The sequence below is a fragment of the Patagioenas fasciata genome, chromosome 1, assembly GCF_037038585.1.
Source record: "Patagioenas fasciata isolate bPatFas1 chromosome 1, bPatFas1.hap1, whole genome shotgun sequence".
NCBI lineage: Eukaryota > Metazoa > Chordata > Aves > Columbiformes > Columbidae > Patagioenas > Patagioenas fasciata.
Window position 1 is genome coordinate 159,370,510 of NC_092520.1, and position 21,384 is coordinate 159,391,893.

The following is a 21,384-nucleotide window of genomic DNA, read 5'->3' on the forward strand; positions in this document are numbered from 1 at the left end:
ATTCCTCCCTCTCCTATCTACTTCTCTATCTACAATGTTGTTTTCTCCAAGAGAATACTGCCCTTTCAGGAAGTCCACATTAAACTTTGAAATACATCTGTAAACTAATATAAAATTCTTATGAGTAGAAAATCAATTATTCTTCGTGACTAATTAAAGATGCTTCATGTTTCTATGTATTAGCAATTGCCTGCAGTGATCTACTCAAACTTTCATACATAATATATTTCTGCTAAAACACAGTGTGACTAGAAATATAAACCTGGTGACAATTGAATCCTTCTAAGGTCAGAGAGGTGTTATATTCTGAAAAATTGTGAGGGGGAGTCTTGGTTTTTCCACAAAAGCATAGTGAAAATCACCTGAAATAGTAAAAAAAACTACAGGCATATGCTTGAGTTTATAAGAACTAGTGAAAAGCATTCAGAAACGGTCTGGACCTGGAACATGCTTATACTTAAGTCACACATTTTCTAACGAAGACTCACTGAGGCTGCAGAATATATAAATCAGCCAAACTTCCAAATTTCACATGTAGCCTGCGAAAATTTAAGTGCGCTTGCCCAAAGAGTATTTGGGTGATGAGAAAAAGAACTCTAAATTGGATCTGTATAAACATTAAATAAAAGTGCTAGGAGTGGGATACTTTGGTTGCTTCAGTCCTGATTAGTCCAGGGAAGTTTTCTGTATTTGGATGTTACTTTTCAAGATGTGACATTGTACAACTTCACTCACATTTTGGCTGGAGAAAAAAACCCCACATTTTTTATGGAAAATCTTTGTTTAAAGTAAGCCTGATATTTCCTGGATTTATTCATTTCTCATAAAGCATTAAATAACATTTTTGGCTCTTTATTAATTTTTCATGAAAGCATACACATTTAAATATTTATGCAAGTTATGAGCTCTCTGAAAGAAATCAAAGCAGAAGTAACACTAATGGGATATGTAGGGTTAATCTAATTAGTTAAGACAGATGTATGGTTCCCCTCCATACTGATTTTCAAGTGAATGTTCATTAAAATATGAGAAAATAAAAATTTATAAAAGGAAGCAGTCTTTCACACACTGCAATTAATCCACAGACCCTTTTACCACAGGAAGTTGCTGAGGCCAAAAACTGAACAAGAAGCAGAAAAAGGGCTGGATGCTTAGATGGATGCTGAAAGTCACAAATGTCCCTAAAAACTGCACAGAAGAGATACTACAGATGTTAGACAGTTGAAGCCAAACCTTCAGTAATCAGAAACCAAGATGAACCCTAGTGCAATAAAAGGATAATTTTCTCAGTCTGCTATCAAAAGGTGTGAGTGCTGGCCATCATCCTCAACTAGATACACATCCTGTTTGCACACGTAGGTACCAGCTGAGGATGTTCCTAGAGGTTGCTGCATCACAGACAGCAGAGATGCTGTACCTGGTGCTGAGGTGAGGCCAGGGCACTCTGTTGGCATCCACAGTTCGAACTGGCAAACTACTCTGGAGGTGGGTGTGTGATATGACTAAACTGGTTTGTATCAGCTATGTGACAGATTTACACTTCTTTTTGCAGCGAGAATTAATTTCTCAAGTGAGATCAGCTGATTTGGGGCTGATTTGACCACTTCTGTAGGAAGCACCAACACAAGAGTGGGAAATGCTCCATCTGTGAGGTCTGGCTTTTGTCCAAGGTTCCCTCACTGAGCTTTTACATGCTCTTGGGTGGTGAGTCAGTCAGCTATAGAAAGACTCCATGACCTTCATGGATGATTAAAGTGTACGAGAACACATTGAGCCTATTAAGGACAAGGTTTGTTAAAGCCTGTTTTCATGAGGCACACTTTGATTTCTATCAATCCTGTGTTTTGCGCTAATCTCTGGGCTTGCAGTCTCCTGGCAAAGATAAGGGTCAGCTCTTTCAGTGTCACTTGACACCTTCGTGTCACAAGGTAAAGTGGATTTACTGATCACATCTAATAAGAAGACACAGAATAGTCTTCTATCTTTCTTCTGAAGGTAGGTTATTTAATTCTCCTGGCTTCTGAGTTGTGTGGGTCATTTCTGTACCACAATATGACAGAGTTAGTGGGGTGACAATCTGAGAGTGTGGGTTAGACTGTCCTCTCAATGCTCATTGTACTAATTTCTCCTTTCCCTTTACCTTTCTCCTCTGGTATCATTAATGTATTAATCACGCATTATATATTTGAAAGTTAGCAAGTATGTACAGCTTCCAAGCACCTAATGTACTATAGATTGTATGAAACTACCACCCACAGCCCTACCTCAGTTAGGGAATAGCCTTATCTAGAGCCCAGTAAAGTTATTAACAATAATAAGTCCTATTAGGACAATGAAAGTCCTATTAGGACTTTTTCTGAGTCAGACAGTTGTAGAATCTCATATCCCAAATGTCCATGGGTCACATGCTTGTCATTGCCAAGGTGGTATAAGAGAAAGGAAGGAAAGGTTATCTATTGTCCATGGGACACAAATTCAGTGCAGCCTCGTCATTAAATAATACCAGTTCCAGTAGGTCTCCGTACTGTGGGAGCCCTTCAGGAAGGGGAAGGAGAGAGGCAGGCGGCTGCAGTAGTTCTGATGGACTTTGTGGTTGATCTTACAGAGCTTCTTTGGGACAGAGGGAACTTTCTGCTTGACCACCTTGTGGAATTTCAGTGCCTAGTGACAGAAGGAGAAAATTTTCTCCTGCACATGGAAGTATACTATGTCTTCAGCCATGATGATACTACATCTATTTTAAAGAGTATCCAACTGGTAGCATATTTCATTACTGCAAATCGATTACTAGTAGGGATGAGAGGCCAAAATTTTGCTGTGCCTTAGCAAGTCCACCTCCAAAAGTTAATTTGTCTCTTTTTTTTTTTTTTTTTTTAATTTGTTGTTATGTTTCTTCAAGGACTGGAATTTACTTCATCACAATGTATTTCAGTTTTCTTAAAATAACAGTGGAAGTTCATTTCAAAGCTCTGATAGCTTTCTAGGCTTTTCCTTCCTTCATCCACCACTGCCCACCCTTCTCCCTTATGGTACACTCTTGAAAAGGACAAGATGATGGAAAAGCACAAGACAATACTGAGAGGTGGAAACACAAGGAGAGCTCAGCTGAACACTATTTCAGCCTTTTTGTTCTTTGAGAGGCGTGTATAATGAGCTCCATAAAATTGTCCTATCTGGCCTTATTCAATATTAGCAAAAAAATTATTCATCCCATTGCAAAAGAAATGCATGGTGCTATTATGTCCGGTACAACTTTTATGCACACCATGATTGTACCAGTCACATCCTATTTCATCATCTCAAAGTCAGCTGTAATCCTCAGAGCAAACAGACCCTTTGAGCCTGTTCAGCACAGCACTTTATAATACATTTGTTTTTACCCTCCAATTATTAAATCTATAGGTAGAGACAGCGTAAAACTCGAAATGCCACAAAACCAGTATTATTTCTCTTTGCTCCTTTTGTAAAACTCTCATTTCAGCTGGTTTTATGATTCAAACAATTCTTAGTCACTGAAGCTTAAATTCCTGTTACAACTTTCCAAAATGGTCCTCAATACATTAAAATGCCTTCCATTAAAAACCACCCCAAAATCATAATTTTCTTTTTACCTTCAGAATTATAAATTTAATTTGTAGCAGACATTTATATGTATGCATGTAACATTACAAACTAACGAAGAACAAAAGCAGAAATCTAAATACAGCAACTTCCACATCTTTCAGGAGCTGGTGTGGCCAAAAGACTCCCACTGACTTACTCTTCTTAGCAAGCTTTTTCTTTGCTTTGAAAATCAAAGTAAGATTTCGGTACTGCTGATGTCCAAGCTTTCACATCCACGTGTTTTCAGAGACAATTTTTATCAGTAGTTTCAGATGAGCAAAATCTGCCTGAATACGCACAATGGGAATGCTATAGAAAGAGGTAAATGTGTTCCTTTTTTTCACATAATTATAGTTCTCTGTGGTTCCTGGGCATATGAAGAAGAAAATTTGAAACATATCTGAGAAAAAGTCTTAAAATACATTTGGCTTAAACAGAATTGAGATGTTTAGATGAAAGTCTGTTCTTGTACAATTCCTGATTGCAGGTTGTATCCCAGGACGGTCTGGGTTATTTGCCTATGACGGCCAAGACTTTTAAAGTAAGAAGCGATTCTTACACCTCAGCTCTTGAGACATCAGGATTCTGTTTTCAGGAAACCAGCGTCCAACAACAAGGGCTCTTTAGTGTGACACAATTCACCAGAATGTTTTGAGTCTTTATTTGCTTTCAACCTTTTATCTTACTGAAGTTTGTTTATAACTATTATCATCATCATAATCACATAAAACTTCTATTGCTGACTTTTTCCTAACTAATTTAGCACTCAAATCCATATAAACCAAGTGTACGCAATATAAGGCACCCTCGTAATTTCTGCCTTATGGTCCTTTAACTATTAGGAACTTCAAACAAAGTTAAGCAAAATCACACAAAACCCTTGGACACCTGTTCTTTTTCTTAGACACAACTTTCATTACTTTGAGGTTTATCCTCTCTTGGATTCATGCAACTAGATATGTGCTTTTGTCTCAAAGTTTCATCAAATCCATTAAAGATTGTGTGTGAATCCTGTAAGCTCAGAAACTGGAAAGCAGGTGAAAACACAGTCTCATGATTTTGGCAACTGTCTCAGGATCTTTGACCTCCTGAAACTGCTAATACCTAATGTATTTTGGAGGCTATGAGGTACGAATTCCCCTTCTGAGCAGCTGGGCAGACAAAGGATTTTCCTTTTCTGTCTAGTACTAAAGAGAAAAGGCATAGCTTAAGGTAAAACACCAAATCTCAATAAAGGCTTCAGGAGTATTTTACCTCAACAATTCCAGTTCATGTTAATAACAATATTGTATTGACCAGCGGCTCAATATTTGGGTTTCTGTTTTTGGAAAGGTGTCACATATAATGTGTCCAAAATGTCCTAATATAGGACAAGTTTTCTGATTCAAGTATTAGAGAAGAAGTTTTAGCAAATGACTTGCAGCCTAATTTCGGTGACTTCTCTTTAGAGATGACTCCACCTGTGAGGTCAAAGATGAAAGAGCTGTGGTGCCTTGTAATATCGGATATTACTGCTCTAAAATGACTGGGAGGCAAAGCCCAATTCATGGATCTTCATTTTCTCTCTTTCATGTTTAGCATCAGAAGAGCATTCTGTGTTCATTTCTTTTAAACGGGCAACACAGCTTTCAATGTGTTTCAGATGTTTAGAATGAGAAAAAATGCATTTTTTTTCCATTTTATACTCATAATTTGTCACCCTTAAAAGACAATATTAAAAACTATTTGCATGTGGTTCTTTCATTCTCACACATACACAAAATCAAAATAATTCATATTTCTTTCAGTGAGAAATAGTAATTGTAAATCTGGGGGGTTGAGGTTTCCTTTTCCTTTTTTTTTTCCTTTCTTATTTTTAAACAGTGTTCTTCATACATGCAAGAAATAGTCTTCCAGGTTTCCCCAAGTGACCACAATCTGTGCCATTTGCATTCGGGAGGTACTGCTCCTCTGTACAAATGCAGCGAGTGTACCTTTATGCACCTTTCCTGCCTCTTCCCTGCACTCTGGAAACCCATGAGATTCCCAGTGATTCTGTGGCTGATGCTCCATGTGGGCAGGAAGAGATGCCTGGGAAGAAATACTTAACTTCTCAGAAACTGAATGTATGGCTCCAATCAAGAGAAATATCTGTGTTGTATCTGCCATATCAAAACACAAATCCTGTGAATGATGGCAAGAGGTCTTATAGACTTCTTAAAAACCAAGGCATCTACCTTATTCCCCAGAAAAGGGACACAGTGATAGCATCTATGCCTGTTAATAAAAAGCCACATGGCTTCTATTATTTTAGTATATAGCTAAAACTTAGGGTCTAAATTTATCAATGGAGGTGCATCTACTTAAACAAGTTCAGAAGTTAAGCATAAAAGCAAACCAAAAGCTACAAAGCCACAGAAAAAGTAAAGGAACAAAATTTAAATTTGCATATTTATATGTTACAGTTTTTTGCCAGTATCATGCAGAGAAATATGGTAATTTCATTTACAAGTTCCTGTTCCATTGAGCCGTGTTAAGACAGAAATCAATTTTGCAAAGGATCCCAACCAGCAAATGCTTCTGGGAAGAAAATCCACTGACATTACCCCAGTGAAATTCACGTGACTACTTGGGAGATGCAGGCTGCCCTCGGGGCAGCTCCGCACCCAGCTAAACACAGCCGTGCCAGGCCTGCACAGCTACTGGTCAGCATTCAGGAGCAAACCCAATGGATCCCATCAGTGCCAGACCAGTGCCAGACTAAACATGCACTACACTCTCTAAGATGCAGGTGTAAATTTACCAGGGAGCTTGAGCGAGTTTTATTTCCTGCACTACCCCCACTTGCCACTTCTCTGCTGTGTTTCCCCTTCTCTTCAAGCAGTGCTGGCAAATCACATATTTTGGACTGCTCTCATGTCCTGTCTCTCACCCCTCTAGCAACAGAGAAGCCACAGCGTTGTGCAGCAGTCTGAATATATATGCATACTACATCCATTTGCCACCTCTCTTGTCAGCCCGGCACAACAGCGCCTGTATCACATAACTCAACTTGGGTGTGTAGACCCACTACATGATCCAACATCAGAGGTGTGCAGCAAAGGGCCCAGCGCATTTCTGTCTTAACATTGTGATCGTGGCTTCGCATACACCATCGAATTCAACTTCACCAGAACAAGCTGGATCAGTTGTGCAAGAGAAATACAGTTGCTCTATAGATGTGCTCATAGGATTTCTGGACATCCAGAAGCCATCATTACTAGTTGACCAAAGCAACAGGGCAGCATGTTACCTCAGTGAAAAATGTGGTAGGTTACTGCTAATGTGAGAGATGATTGCCAAGATCATTAGGGTTGGCAGGGCTCATTCTCAGTCTGTCAACTAATCCCTCCTCTGCCTTTGTTCTGATTCAGAACTTAAACCAACAAACTTGTCTTGCAAGTGCTATCATTAGATTTTGTCTATAGTAGCAGAAGAATGTTCATTTCACTAGCTGAAACAAAGCTGAACAAAAATAATGGGTAATAAAATGGAGTAACCCCATGCTGGGATGAACAAAGAAATGTAAGATTAACTAAACAGCTTTTACAGCTTTTCTTTTCTATGATCTTTTTTCCATTAAATATAACACTACCAGTAAACCTTCCAGAAATTGTGTAATTAAATGACTGGAGGGAAAAGATGAAAATAAAATTTAAGAAAAAAATCAAAGTCACCATTTTCTAAAGACATTTGGATGCTTTAATCAAAGGAAACAGCAAAATAAAGGTAAACATTCTTAAATATTCTCTGTCATTGTAGCCAAAAGGTTTTAAAAATGTGATTTTCAGTTGTGATTTTTCTACAAATTAGTACTGCAAGAAATGAGAGAAATCAGTGAAGCTGAATGTTATACCTGAGGACCGCTTTGCCCTCAATTCTTCTTCTATCTTTTGTCACGATACAGGAACATATGAGGGAGAATTCTTTCACTCCATGAACATATGCTTCATATTTGTCATGTTAGCCAAAACCTACTCGGTAAAGTTTGTGTCTGTCCATCTGCACACGAGCCATTTTATCTTCTCGTGAACACAGCCTGTCATATTAAACAGATGTCTGTCTCTTAATAACTTTCTGGTATCTTTTCTGAGACCTGATCAGCCTCTGTTGCTGGGGTCACATTCATGTGCATGACTATAGGCATCTCATTTTCATCTGCCTTAATCAGGGATGTTTATCGGCCAGCTGAAAGGAATGTAAATGCCATTTATTCACTGCCAGCTATCCCTGCAGGTACATAACCAGTCCCAGACCTCCAGAGTTGCATTCCTCTGAGAGAATATGGTAGGTGGGAAGTGGCTCTTGCTGTGTCCTGATAGAACAGGACTGTACAAACAGGATGCTTTTCATCATCATTACAGTTCTGAGCAAACAGATACATAAAGTTATGTTATGTCATTTTATGATGTTACATGTTACATGTTACGGTTACGTTACGTTACGTTACGTTACGTTACGTTACGTTACGTTACGTTACGTTACGTTACGTTACGTTACGTTACGTTACGTTACGTTACGTTACGTTACGTTACGTTACGTTACGTTATATGTGAGGCAAAGACCAGGACCTGTGTTGAACAAGAGCTCACTTGCCCTCAGAAGATGGCAGCAGCTCCTCCCAAATTCCTTGGTATGCATTTCCTGGGAGGCATTTCAGCTGCAACACCAACCCGACCAAACCCGAGGGAATGGCAGGAATATGTGCCAGGGGAGGTTTAGGCTGGACATCAGGAAAAGGTTCTTCCCCCAGAGGGTGGTGGAGCACTGGAACAGGCTCCCCAGGCAGGTGTCACGGCCCCAAGCCTGACAGTGTCCAAGAAGAGACTGGACAACACCCTCAGACACATGGTGTGAACTGTGGGGTTGTCATATGCAGGGACAGGAGTTGGACTCGATGATTCTGTGGGTCCCTTCCAACTCAGGACATTCTATGAGTTTGTAATATACAGTATTGTTGTTATTTGTCATAACAACTTTTGGTCTTCCGTATAGTAATTTTATTTCTTCCCTTACTCTCACATACATCATCTTTCCTGGGTCAGGTCTTTTTGTCAGGCAGGTATAACATGGTCCAGTGTGATGCCTCTTCTGCTAAATGCAGAATTGCTTGTATTCTTCCTAAATGAGTTCAAACACACAGTGAGGGTTCATGTCATGCTGGTTGACAGGGAGAACAAGGTTGTAAGAAGAAAGAACACTTCAGTAATAAATAATAATTCTCAGCTTATATTTGTAGTTCTTTTAATGTGAGCACACCAAAGGATTTAGCAATGGGGATTAAGAATATTCATTCTGAAGAAACAGAAGTGCATCATGGCAAAGTGCTTATTTTACAAAGATGAAGAAGGTATATAATGTCAATTCTATAAATAAAAATGAAGATTTGGACACACAGCCCAGAATTCCAGCCAACATCGCTCACTATCTCATTTTCCAGGTTTTGGAGTTATTGTTTATACTTTATCTCAGAAAATGTTGGTGTTCAAGCCCTAAAAAAAGTCTAAAATTTTAAGATTTATATAGATTTTAAAGCACAGAAGCAAGAGGACTTCCCATATATCATTTATAAAGAGAACTGAATCTGAGTTATTTTTCCATACTTCGTGGATGTTCTTTTCCATTTGAATCCTGTTTTATATACCTTTAAAGATTATTCTGTTACATTAAGGACAATGTTTGCAGTTAATTGACATCACAATGTATTACATAACTAACATGCAAAATTACAAGACAAGCATTTAAATTATTTGCATTACCTGAATCAGATGGGGATCTTGACATGTCAGCTGAATGGTGTGGTTTTTTACCTAATACAATTTGAAGACATATTCCTGACTCACCAGTCTTTTGAAATTAGCCTATGATTAGAGATTCTAAACTGTAAGATTGTAACTAACTTTGACGTTCCTAAATTTCATTGTAATTTTGCATTCTGTCTCTTCTCTGTCTTTTGCACTTACCATTTACATATAGATTACACAGACTGTAGAGCTACTACTTGATAGTCTCTACAACCTTATGGACGATGACTGTTTGGATATATAAGATATGTTAAGGCCATATCCTTAAGATACTTATGCATACCAGTTTATTCAAACTTCAAGTTCAATGGAACACATAGAGCTTTAATTATTAGTAGAGCATATGGGTGTTTACTTTAGGTTGAAGAAGCATCACATCTGGGTGTAAACAGAAGCAGCAGTGCCATTCTTGGTTCAAAGCTGAAATAATGGGAAGGAAGATGATGAGAGCTGATAGTAAGAAGCAATAACAAAGTGGCTTAGGAACTTGGAAAAGCAGAAAGAGAACTGGGAATTCAGATTTAATGTTATCAATCTTGTTTGCTTCCCCAGTGGGAATTCTGTATTCATCTTTTCTTCCAACATTCTTCCCTTATATATACTTGATTAAGGGGATAATTTCACACCGCTAGTGATATTTGCACTTCCACAGTGCAACTAATTTTGTCTTTCTCGATATGAGTTCCCTCTGTATAAAAAGGTTGTAAATCAGGGTTTCCTAAAGAGCTGTGTAATGAATATGATCCCAGGCTGGAGCTGTCCATCTATCCACAGTGCAAACCCAGTTGTGGGCTGCTTGGAATTCTGAACATGACCGTGGAAGTGCCACCCCAGCCTTAGGCTCTCATCTCACATATCCCACAGATCTAGAAAAGACAGTTGGCCCATGACAGCTCCAAATTATAAATGGTTCTGCTGAGTATGGCCACAATTAAAAAGCCCCTTTAGGAGAGACAGAAAAATACTTTGTGAGCTACAAATATGCTCTGGCCCTCTAGGAAAGCCTGCTGCACTGCTTTCAACTTCAGAGAGTGCTGACATCTAGATATTACCCATATATGAAAACTCAAAGTGCTTCCTCATGAAGAAAACTGCAAAGCTTGTGAAAAGACTAGAAATAGAAAATAGAAATAATGTTTCTGTGAAGAAGGCTAATTTTTATCCTTTTACATAACTGTGTAAATACTGTAATAGAAAAAAGAAGGTCTATATGAACTGCTGGAAATGGCTAAAGGAAGAAAAGCTATCAATGGATAGCCAGGGCCAGTAGACTTAAAACTACTTGAGCTTTTCTGTTTACATATCTACAGGGATACACACATTGAGAAGGCAAAATCTTCATAATGATAGAGAAAAGAAAGAAGGAACAGCTTCTAGAGGGTTTTTTTTTGAGGGATAAGAAATCAAGGGATGATAGTAATGCGGTGTATATTATATATATCCCATTCCAAAAGTAATCACAGTGGGTGCTGAAAGAGTAAGTAGAGTTAAACCTGTAAATATGCTGGAACAGATGACCTCTTTCAGAAAGTTCCTTCTACCTCTGTGCTGGTCAACATCCTTATTAGAGGTCTGTTGAGCTACACAAAATCAGAATCACGGAACATGGGATAAACAACAAGGTAGGTCAGACACACTGGGTGATTCAGGTGAAGTTCACGTGAACGTCATGTACTTAATATAGCTAAACTCCAGACAATATAAATATTGGACAAGCATATGTGGTTTACTTGCAAATAAATATATTCTAAAGGAGTGACTCAGAAGGTGAGTCAAGGTTCACACCTGATAACCAAGTGAACAGACAACACACGGAGTAAGGTTATGGGAATACAATCCCTAGCCAACCTCTGAACTGACTGGAAGCTGTATAGCCACGTCACAGAGGTGGTAAAATTCAATTATTATGTCTTGTATCCTGGTAATCAGCAGGGAGAACTACATGCAGGCTGTCATTTTCTACTGCTTTTCAATTCATTAATGTCTTGCTTATGGTGGTGATCAGGAGCATAACCATGACCATGACCGCACGTGTCCACATGCACACAGCTTCTAGGGGACATGGTGATTTTGTAACTCTCCAGCTGCTTCCAGTTCTGTAAACACTTATTGACTTTGTTTCTGCTAATGAGCTGAGACTTACCAGGTGACACAAAACACCTGAGGGGCAACTTGCACAGACTGCAATTAACTCTTGGTTCCTGTTTCTATTATTTAATTAGCAACATCAATTTTGAACACTACGCATGCTGATCACAGAAAATACAGGTAATTATCAACAGTCATCAAACCCTATTTTCTAAATTACATGCCAAGGATAAATGATTTTAAAGTACAAAAATAATGAAAGCAAAACATCTTTTATGCTGTGTCTCTGCTGTATAAGCTTGACAGTTCCTTACATTAAGTTCCTACTTCTGTCTAGGGTCAGTGGACAGGCGTAACAATCTAATAAAAACTGTTCTCCTCTGTGGAAACCTCAGAATGTGTTTTCCTACAGAACAATGTAAAGATGCAGAGTTTGCCTGGAGAAATGAACTAGAAGCGAGTTAGGCCTCAGGAACACCATTTACTGCTTTTGCTTTACATGTAGATTTGCTCTGAAGACGGGAAGGTGTGCAATGGCTACTCAGGGCTTTAATGTCCCTGTTATACTTTGCGCCCTCTTTTTACCTGCCTGCAACTAATGGATGCTTCACATTCCTTGTCCAGGGCTTTCAGGCATAGTCCACAAATGCATAACCCTGAATACTGAAGTGAATCTCTGTGCCAGAAAAAGCTCTCCTTTCCTTTTCTCCTATGGTCATGTAACAAAGAAAGCCCAGGAGCCAGGCCTATGCCTATGCCTACAGGACTAAAATGCCTTCCATGTAATCAAAATGAGAAAAACTGAGTTTCTGAGGTAAGCTGCTGGCCTTACACCTTACAGAGGCTAGACACTGCAAAGCAGCAAGTGCTCCAGGTTTCTGTTGAGCCTGAACTAAGACAGAGCTGGGGGAGAAGTGTAGGTGCCTTTGCAGCAGCAGAGGTTTTAGGCTCTAGGCTTCTGACGAGCTCCAAATACATGGAGAGCTGTGGTCTGGGACCAACTACTGTTCACAGAAGCACCAAAGTCAACAGTACTTCACCTCCATCAAGACACTGGCTCCAAATCAGTTGCTGGAGCTTGGTGGGAGCCCCTGAAAGCAAAAAATTGCTTAGCCCGGAGAAGAGAAGGTACAGCAGGGAGCTTGGCAACCTGTATAAATATTTGAGGGTAGGTAGTAAAGAAGATGGTGCCAGGCCCTTCTCAGTGGTGCTCAGTGACAACACAGGGAGCAACAGGCACAATCTGAAACACAGGAGGTTTCATTTACACATAAGGAAACCCTTTTATAGTGTGAAAGTGGTCAAACACTGACACAGTTTTCCCAGGGAGCCTATGGATTTTCCATCCTAGAAGATATTCATAAACTCAAATTGAGAAGGTCCTGAGAAACCTGCAGGTCTGAGGGACCTTGCTTTAGCCAGGTAGTTGGAATACATAATCATGAGAGGTCTATTTCAGACTCAAACATTCTATGATAAGAAATCAAATGTGATATTTAAAATTAGCCAGAATCTTTCTTCCTTTCTTCCTTTCTTCCTTAATTCCTTCCTTTCTTTCTCTTTCTTTCTTTCTTTCTTTCTTTCTTTCTTTCTTTCTTTCTTTCTTTCTTTCTTTCTTTCTTTCTTTCTTTCTTTCTTTCTTTCTTTTTCTCTCTTTCTCTCTTTCTCTCTTTCTCTCTCTCTTTCTCTCTTTCTCTCTCTTTCTTTCTCTCTTTCTCTCTTTCTTTCTTTCTCTCTTTCTCTCTCTCTGTCTCTCTGTCTCTCTCTCTTTCTCTCTTTCTCTCTCTCTCTTTCTTTCTCTCTTTCTTTCTCTCTTTCTTTCTTTCTCTCTTTCTCTCTCTTTCTTTCTCTCCCTTCCTTCCTTCCTTCCTTCCTTCCTTCCTTCCTTCCTTCCTTCCTTCCTTCCTTCCTTCCTTCCTTCCTTCCTTCCTTCCTTCCTTCCTTCCTTCCTTCCTTCCTTCCTTCCTCTTCCTTTCTTCCTTTCTTCCTTTCTTTCCTTTCTTTCTTTCCTTCCTTTCTTTCCTTCCTTTCTTTCCTTTCTTTCCTTTCTTTCTTTCCTTTCTTTCTTCCTTTCTTTCCTTTCTTTCTTTCCTTTCTTTCTTTTCTTTTTTCTTTCTCTCTTTCTCTCTCGCTTTCTCTCTCTCTTTCTCTCTCTCTCTCTTTCTCTCTTTCTCTCTCTCTTTCTCTCTTTCTCTCTCTCTTTCTCTCTTTCTCTCTTTCTTTCCTGTGCATTGTATCTGTATTTCAGACTTACAGCAAGTTCTCTCCTAGAACAAAAATTTGGAAGTAATTCTATAAGGGGAAATGACACGGACATTTTCCAAAGGGAAAAAGCAGAATCAGGAAAGTAAGAAAGTTAAAAAAATGTTTCTTTCAGTAAGAAACTGTCTGGCTTGATCTTCAAATGTTTGATCCAGATCACTTTCCCAAAGCTACAGGGTTGACAACAATAATACAATGAGAAACTTACTTTTGTATCTAATATTAAACAGCTGTGTTTATGAATAAACACAGGGCACAGACATGCCAAGAACAAAAGTGCCATTTTGCAATCATTTTCCAGAGCCGTTGTTATTACCATTCAAGGAATATGAGTACTCCTATTAAAAAAAAATCATCCACGTATTCAGCATTCTGCTCCAGCGTTTTGCTGCCTTGCTGCTTATTAGCCTTTGCATTTTATAGAACGTTTACAATAGCATAACGGATAGTGCATGGCATACAATGATGGCCACCACTGCTAATCACAAATCTGTTACGCATGTAACACTTGAAGGAGGAAGACACCTCCTTCATATCACTTCACAGCATGAAGTTTTCTGAAATATGTGTTCTATTTCATGCTTAGTTGTGCATAAATTGGCATAAAATCTTAAAATAGCTCCCAAGAAATAAAATTAAAACATTACTTATACCATGCCAGCGCTCACATGTTACAACAACAGAAGCACACAGCCCTGCTGGTTCTGTCCTGCTCTCCCAGTACTGTGTCTCATGCACAGCTGCAACTAGACATGAAGGGAGAAGTAGGGACAAGGCAAGCATATGAAATCTCTCCCCTGCTACTAATCCTGTGTCAAATCACTTTTGCCTTGGGGGATTTTCTGAGCCTGCTGTACTTTGCCATAATAAAAACCTTCAACAGATCTCTCTTGAACGTTCCTTCTTGATTAAACTTGAGTAAACCACAGCAATACCGGGTGAGGTCTTCTGCTCACTATGTGGAGAACCATCTTCCCCATCTGATCTGAACCACGCTTCTTCTCAGATGGATGAAGCTGTCATGAGAAGAGAAGGCAACATCACAGTGCAGCCATTCCCGTGATGTGAGCTGGAGCACTGAGTGCACAGGTTAGGCTACAGAGCTGCTCTGGGCTGTGTTAGCACTACAAAATTCGGATTTCCCCAAAGAAACCTCAGAACATGCTCTGACACGATATGTTTTACATGCTCTGTTGTGCTTCAATTAAGTTTTCTTCATCTGGTTTCAATAAAACACTTTTACAATTAACTGGTATTGCAATATATTTTTTTTTCCTATGTCCCTTCTGTTAGGATTATTTCTCAACAATAAAAGCATTTTGTCAATTAGTTAATTATTGTAATAAACAGTTGCAAAATTCTGACATTAGTTTCAAAAGATAAATTTTGTCTTGTGTAAGAGGTTCGAAACAGCTCGAAGGAAGCCACTTAAAACTTTCTCTTTAGAAAGTGACGATAATTAAATAAATTATGCAAGTGTGAGTTTGCAGTTACTGAACTCAATAGCAGTGCCCTCAATAGGTTCTCTAAGACAGGTTTCAGCCCTAGATTTTGCTTCATCCATTAAGAGCATAGCAGGGGACCGTATGGAAGCTGCAGGAAGACTATTGCCTTAGGTATTGATATTAAAATAAATGTTTTTGCCCTTAGAACTTGCTAGAGATCAAAGCACTCCACAGAATCTGTCATATTGGGATAAGCTTTTGAGCCTAAATATGGTTTGAAGTTTATCCAGTTTCCTGCCTTCTCACCTGCCCAGTGTTTCAGATGCAGGGCCATAAAGATGCTGTGCAGGTAGATGTTTTTGAGGGATCTTCTGCTCAATCATTTCCACCACAGGCTTTTCCCTCTGTAATTCATGGAATATGAGACTGAACCTAGAACCACATTGCCAAAGACAATTGTTTAAGCTGGTGCTTGTTTTAGGTTTTTGTTTGTCTTCCACAAAAGGGACACATTTAGGAGTGCATGTCTTTTAGACAAAGGATGAAGAGTCGTGTAAGATGTGGTTTGAGGACAAGAACTCTCTACATAATGGCATATGATAAAAGCAATCCCCTATTTTTGGTAGCTACAGCTTACTCTTCCTCGCCCCCTCACCAGCTGTTATTCTTCTGTGTGGGAAGCACATCCAAATCTCTTCAGTTATTAAAAAAAAAACCAACCAACCAAACAAAAACCACCAAAAAACAAACAAACAAACAAAAAACAACAACAATGTAAAGAATAGAGCAATTCAAATATACGACAACCTGATATTTAGAAAAGCAGTCACTTTAATTATCCAACTGATCAAGTCAATCACCACATCATTAGAATTTGATTAGCAGCCATTGCAGAGATTGAGAAATGGCACAATGGAGGGGAAAATCTCAGCTAGGAGTCAATGACAGAGCTGTAGTTTGTGATGTTTCCTATCCTTCCCTTCCACATCCTTCACAGACTCTAATGGCATAAGAAAACGACACATTTCAAAGGCACATTGCTGTATATTTAGAATAATTTGAAAATAACTCATGTACTGGCCTTAAATGCACAAAGTCCTTAGAAAAGGATACAAAGTTTTCATGTACAATTTAGCTATCCACATTTTCACACAACTGCAAACTCTTTCAGAGACATTAAGATGACAACACCCTCATGTCCAATGGCCCGGTGTCTTTACAGTATCAGGGCCTGACAAAAGTTTGGTCAGTCATTCAATACTGAATAAATAAACTTGAAATTACATAAAATAAGACTGTTAAATTACTTCCATTCACTAGGGCAGAGGCCTACAGAGTACTTAACCTAGCATGAAACATGGGGAGCTTGCAACAGGAATTCATCAGTGTAATATTGCTTTGATAACTGTGGGAAATCACTCTTGTGCTTTAAGCTCAGAGAAAATTATTCATAACTATATCAACATTTTTGCAAAAAATAGCACAAAGACCGCTGGCTAAATGTATATGATCTTGTTCCACATAAATAAAAGTAATGATAAAAATACTGGTTTTGATTGTGTATGATAATAGTTCTCCGCTGTTAGCACATATTGTTGTTATGGACTCATTATCACTTAACTCCTGCTGCTCAGTTGTCTCTGTGCATAAGGTAGACAGAACGCATACTAACAAATTAATGTCCATAACAAATGTGTTTTTTTTCCATCTGTCAATATCTTGGTGGGAGAAAATCAAGGTTTCAGAGAGACAAGCTTCAGAAACTGACGCTCAAGAATATTTAATCAATAACTTGCCTCCAATCCAAGGCAATAACTAAGCAATATTCATTATTCAAAAGCCTTCATCCAGGCAACTAACACTAAAAAGCAATTTAAATTCTAAAAACGTAAACACCTTCCTAACCTGGATGAGCACCAGCTCAACAGTATGCTTGTTTCCACTGAAAGAGTCTGGCAATAACAGATGCATTGGTGGCTCTGGAAAACATGGTCCAAAAGATGGCATATGGCACTGAAGGGCTCTGGCAAAGGGGCTCCAGAGAACTTGTGGGCTGTGGTGGGGTGGTACAGTTGTGATGTTACTACTCTGCACAGTCTACTCTGCCCTTCTTCTGCAGAGAGGCCACTGACCTCCTCCCTGGGCTGGTGGAACGGGACTTACAGCCAAGTCACACTTGGTGCAAATGAACTTCTGGTTCACGAAGAAAAAGCACAGAGGAAGGTGGGTTTACGGTAGGATGCTGGACAATTAATTCAGAAGCCAAAACACAGGATCTTATCCTATTCACTGCTGTCCATCAGGAGGTTTAAATACAGGCAGCCATGGCAACATGTTAATTTCCGTATTTAAATCTGGTGAAGCCTGAAAAAAACAATGATCAATACCTCCTAGACAAAATTCACACTTTAAATATACTACTAGCAAATAAACCAAACATAGGCATATAAGCAAAGCATATTCAAATAGCACATCAGGACATTATATTCAAGGCCCAACTACACCTGATGGATTTGGATGCCCCCAAGTACATCCACAGTGGGGTCTGCAGCTTGTTGCAAAATCCCTATATAACATGGAGGCAGCTGGCAGATCTAGACACATGCTATGCTTCCTGGTCATTCCTCAGAATGACACACAAATGCAATGCAAACCTACTGTATGGAAAAACATTGTAAATTGCACATAGTGGTTAACCACATTACTCCAAATGTGATCAATGCATTACAATATTTCTCCCACCCAAAGTAGGCTTTAAAAGATTAATGTCATTTACTAGTGTATCATCACTTTTTTGAGTAGCTTTCTATACAAAATGAATATCTGAACAACCTTTTAAAAAGATCCAGGTGTTTTGTTCATGGGTACCATTATTTTTAATAATTGATATCATGAGCAGTTGATTGAATCATAAAATAAGAATTGCGGAGGGAGAGGAGTTGAGACATTCTTTTTTTAGCAGTTGCACAGACCTTCCATTATTTAAATTAACATGACTGATGCAGAGTAAGGAAAAGAAAGACAAGGGAAATTAAAAGAATGAGAGCTAAGGATTTGGTTTAATGATATAAAAATGAAACTTGGAATCCTGAGATGCCTTGTTTTTGTAAAACTGCAAGGTGTAGGAGAAAAGTGATTCGTGGCTAAAAGTTTATGCTTCACTGTAACTCTTTACAGGAAAGAAGCCTGTGATTCACAGAGAAAATGGTGAGAACCTTGCATCTAAAAGGACATCTAAATACATTACAAACTGATTTACAAACTATACACAGTATTAATTATACACAATGCAGCCATTTTTCACAGAAATTCAACTATCACTGGGAGAAACAAAACAAGTAATGAGGGCATGAAATACAGTATACGGTCACTATCACCGCTGTCCTCACAGACCCACGCTGTATGTTTTCCACTGAATCTTCCTCTTTTTCTAGTGGTCATGGTGAATAATGACCTGCAATAAAGTCAGGCAGTTTAAGTTCTGCAAGACAGAGCTCAGCAGGTCTGAGAGCTGCCCTCTTTTCCAACCCGTTAAGTGTAATAAATGACAAAATGTTTGCCACATCGCCTCAATTTGCTTGTCTGCCACCAAATAATGGATGGCTGCTGCTATGGATACCATGACAGCAGTGAACCTTCTTGCTCAGGTGGAAGAGACGTGCATTTTGGAGCTCAATATTTCTGTTCCAGGCCTTGCTTACCACAGGGTTGCAAAAATACTCAATGCTTTCATCTGACAAACTGCATAAATGAAGCAAAACTTCAAATTTTTACTTCCCACTGAAATGAGGAACCAAAAAAATAAGTTCCTACGAACTGACATTTTCTATTTGGCATCTCATTTTGGGGCACTTATGGAAAAAATAAAGAAAATGAAAAGTTAGATTCGGCTTGATGTTTCCCCCTATGCTGAAAGAGCAAAGCAGTCAGACGTCACCTGTGGGAAATGCAAGATCCACCGCTTTGCCACACTTGTGGCAGGGGTTGCTTAATTGTCATCTCCCAGGCCCCAGCAGAAAGTGACACCCACAGGGTCAGTTAGAACCCTTGGCAAAAGAAATCCTGATTTCTCTTTCAGAAGATGCTCCATTTTTTAAAAAAAAGCACATCCAGTCATTAAAAGGTAGAGAAAGATAGCCTTAGCCTGGTGGTTAGGTCACCGACAGTGCTTGAATTCTACAGCTACTGTTTGAGTAAATCTCCGATTAGATCACATTAGGTAAAAAATTGTCAAAGGAAGAAAATGAAAGCATCTAATGCAGAAAAGCAGATAATCCAGAAACTAATTTCAAAATCCCCTGAAGATGAGGAAGGGATGTATTCTAGAGACTCAGCTGCTGCACAAAGGAGATTTTCTGTATCCTCTTCTCTGCCTTTCCCACCAGTTCATTTTTTAAGTCAAAGCTACTTACTGAATTAGACCTGAATGTGAACTCTCTTTGGGATAACTTTTTTTTCTGACAAATTTATTGCTTACCAAAAATATTTGAGTCTGCTTTACCAATTGTGTCTCATTTTGAAGTGAGTTAAAAACAAATATGTCCAAAAGAAAATTTATTTCCAGACATCCATATTAGCCTTAGCAATGCTCATACAAATGCTCAGGCAGTGCTCTAAAGGAAAAGGTGAAAGATTTGACAATCATGGTAAGTTCAAACATAGGTCCCTGAATAACTGATTTTCATGTTAATCTTTCTGACAACCAGACAAAAGCTAGAAATTTATTTTTTTCCTAACTAGACTCTGCTAAGGTCAAGTATTCAGCTTAAGAGAGAAGGACAAAGGAGCTGTGGTGTTCCTCCAGCAGCAATAAAGAGAATCAGGCAAACAAAGCAGAAAGGAGAGATCTGTTAAAAATATGGAACTAAAACTGCCTGAATTCACAGAATCACAGAATGTTAGGGATTGGAAGGAACCCTGAAAGATCATCTAGTCCAATCCCCCTGCCAGAGCAGGAACACAATTCAGTCAGAATCTTTCCTTTTATGCTTGTGGATCTGAAGCAAGCTTGTACTAATTAAGCAAATGTGAGAGTAAGAAAACTGCTATTTCTCTGTTCAAAAAAAAAAGCTAAAAACTATTAACGGGGTGTCATTTACTTCTGTCAAAGGTCTTCACTGTGCATCTCCTCTATGATCTGTTCCAAATAACTTCAGACATCCCTCCTGTCACAACCTGCTGCTTTTGTGGGGTTCTTTTTTGGGGGGACAGGATCATTTATTGACAGCTGTAATGTGAGGATTTAAATAACTTTCGCATAAGCGTCCTAAAGTCTATTAGTTTATAAACTAGGACATAAGTAACAGCCTGCTGGTTGATGACATTATGTTACATATTCTCATATAGCCTAATGTGTGGAATGTGTGTAGTGGTTTCATATAAAACATATAGGTCAGATATGTAACTTTTTAGAGGGATGGTGAGAGACTATTTCTAGAGTGTTTTCTGTAATACCCTTAAGAGTGATCTAATAAAAACAGTGTCACGGAGAGCAAAATGACGCTTTTACTTATAACAGAGCAAGCAGAAACTCAGCATCTTGCTAGAATGTAGATTCGATTAAAACCCCACAGAGGATGCTGTTATGAAAGGGACATATACCAGATGGGCTCAATTTCTCAATAAACTGAGATGAAAAAACAGAGGGCTGATTTTTCAATTAGTTTCAGAATCCATTTGGAAGCTCTCTAGAAGTCAGAAAGAACCTCTCAGTTACACTGATGTGACACTGAACCATACTGAAATGATAAACAGCTACAAGTAGCTGCCTGAAAATAGATGTACCTGTTAGGTCATTGGGCTGGATTTGTTGCTAGTGTAATTTCTCTGAAGGCAGTAGTGTTATACCAGCCATATATTTCATTCATCATGTTTTACCATCTACTCTTCAATTTTTGGAATAATCCAACATATTGTGCGTGGTGGGCATATGGTGTAGTCGCAAACCAGAAGATCTGCCTTGAAACTATTTTTGGTTATTTCCCTCTCTCCTGTCGCAAAACCAGAAATCTGTAACAACAAATACTGTAACTGAATGGCTGTGTCTTCTGTTATAGCAACTATGCTGAAGTATTCGGGGATATTAATTCAGTAGACATAATAAAAATCCTGTTTAGCATTTGTTGTGACACTAGATGGTAGCGGCAGTGCATGAAAAAATAGTT

General features: G+C 38.8%; 1 protein-coding gene across 2 annotated transcripts in view; it reads right to left on the reverse strand.

Annotated features, from left to right (window-relative positions):
• PTPRR (protein tyrosine phosphatase receptor type R) overlaps nt 1–21,384 on the reverse strand; it is a 152,622-nt gene that overhangs the window by 81,240 nt on the left and 49,998 nt on the right. The window lies entirely within an intron of this gene.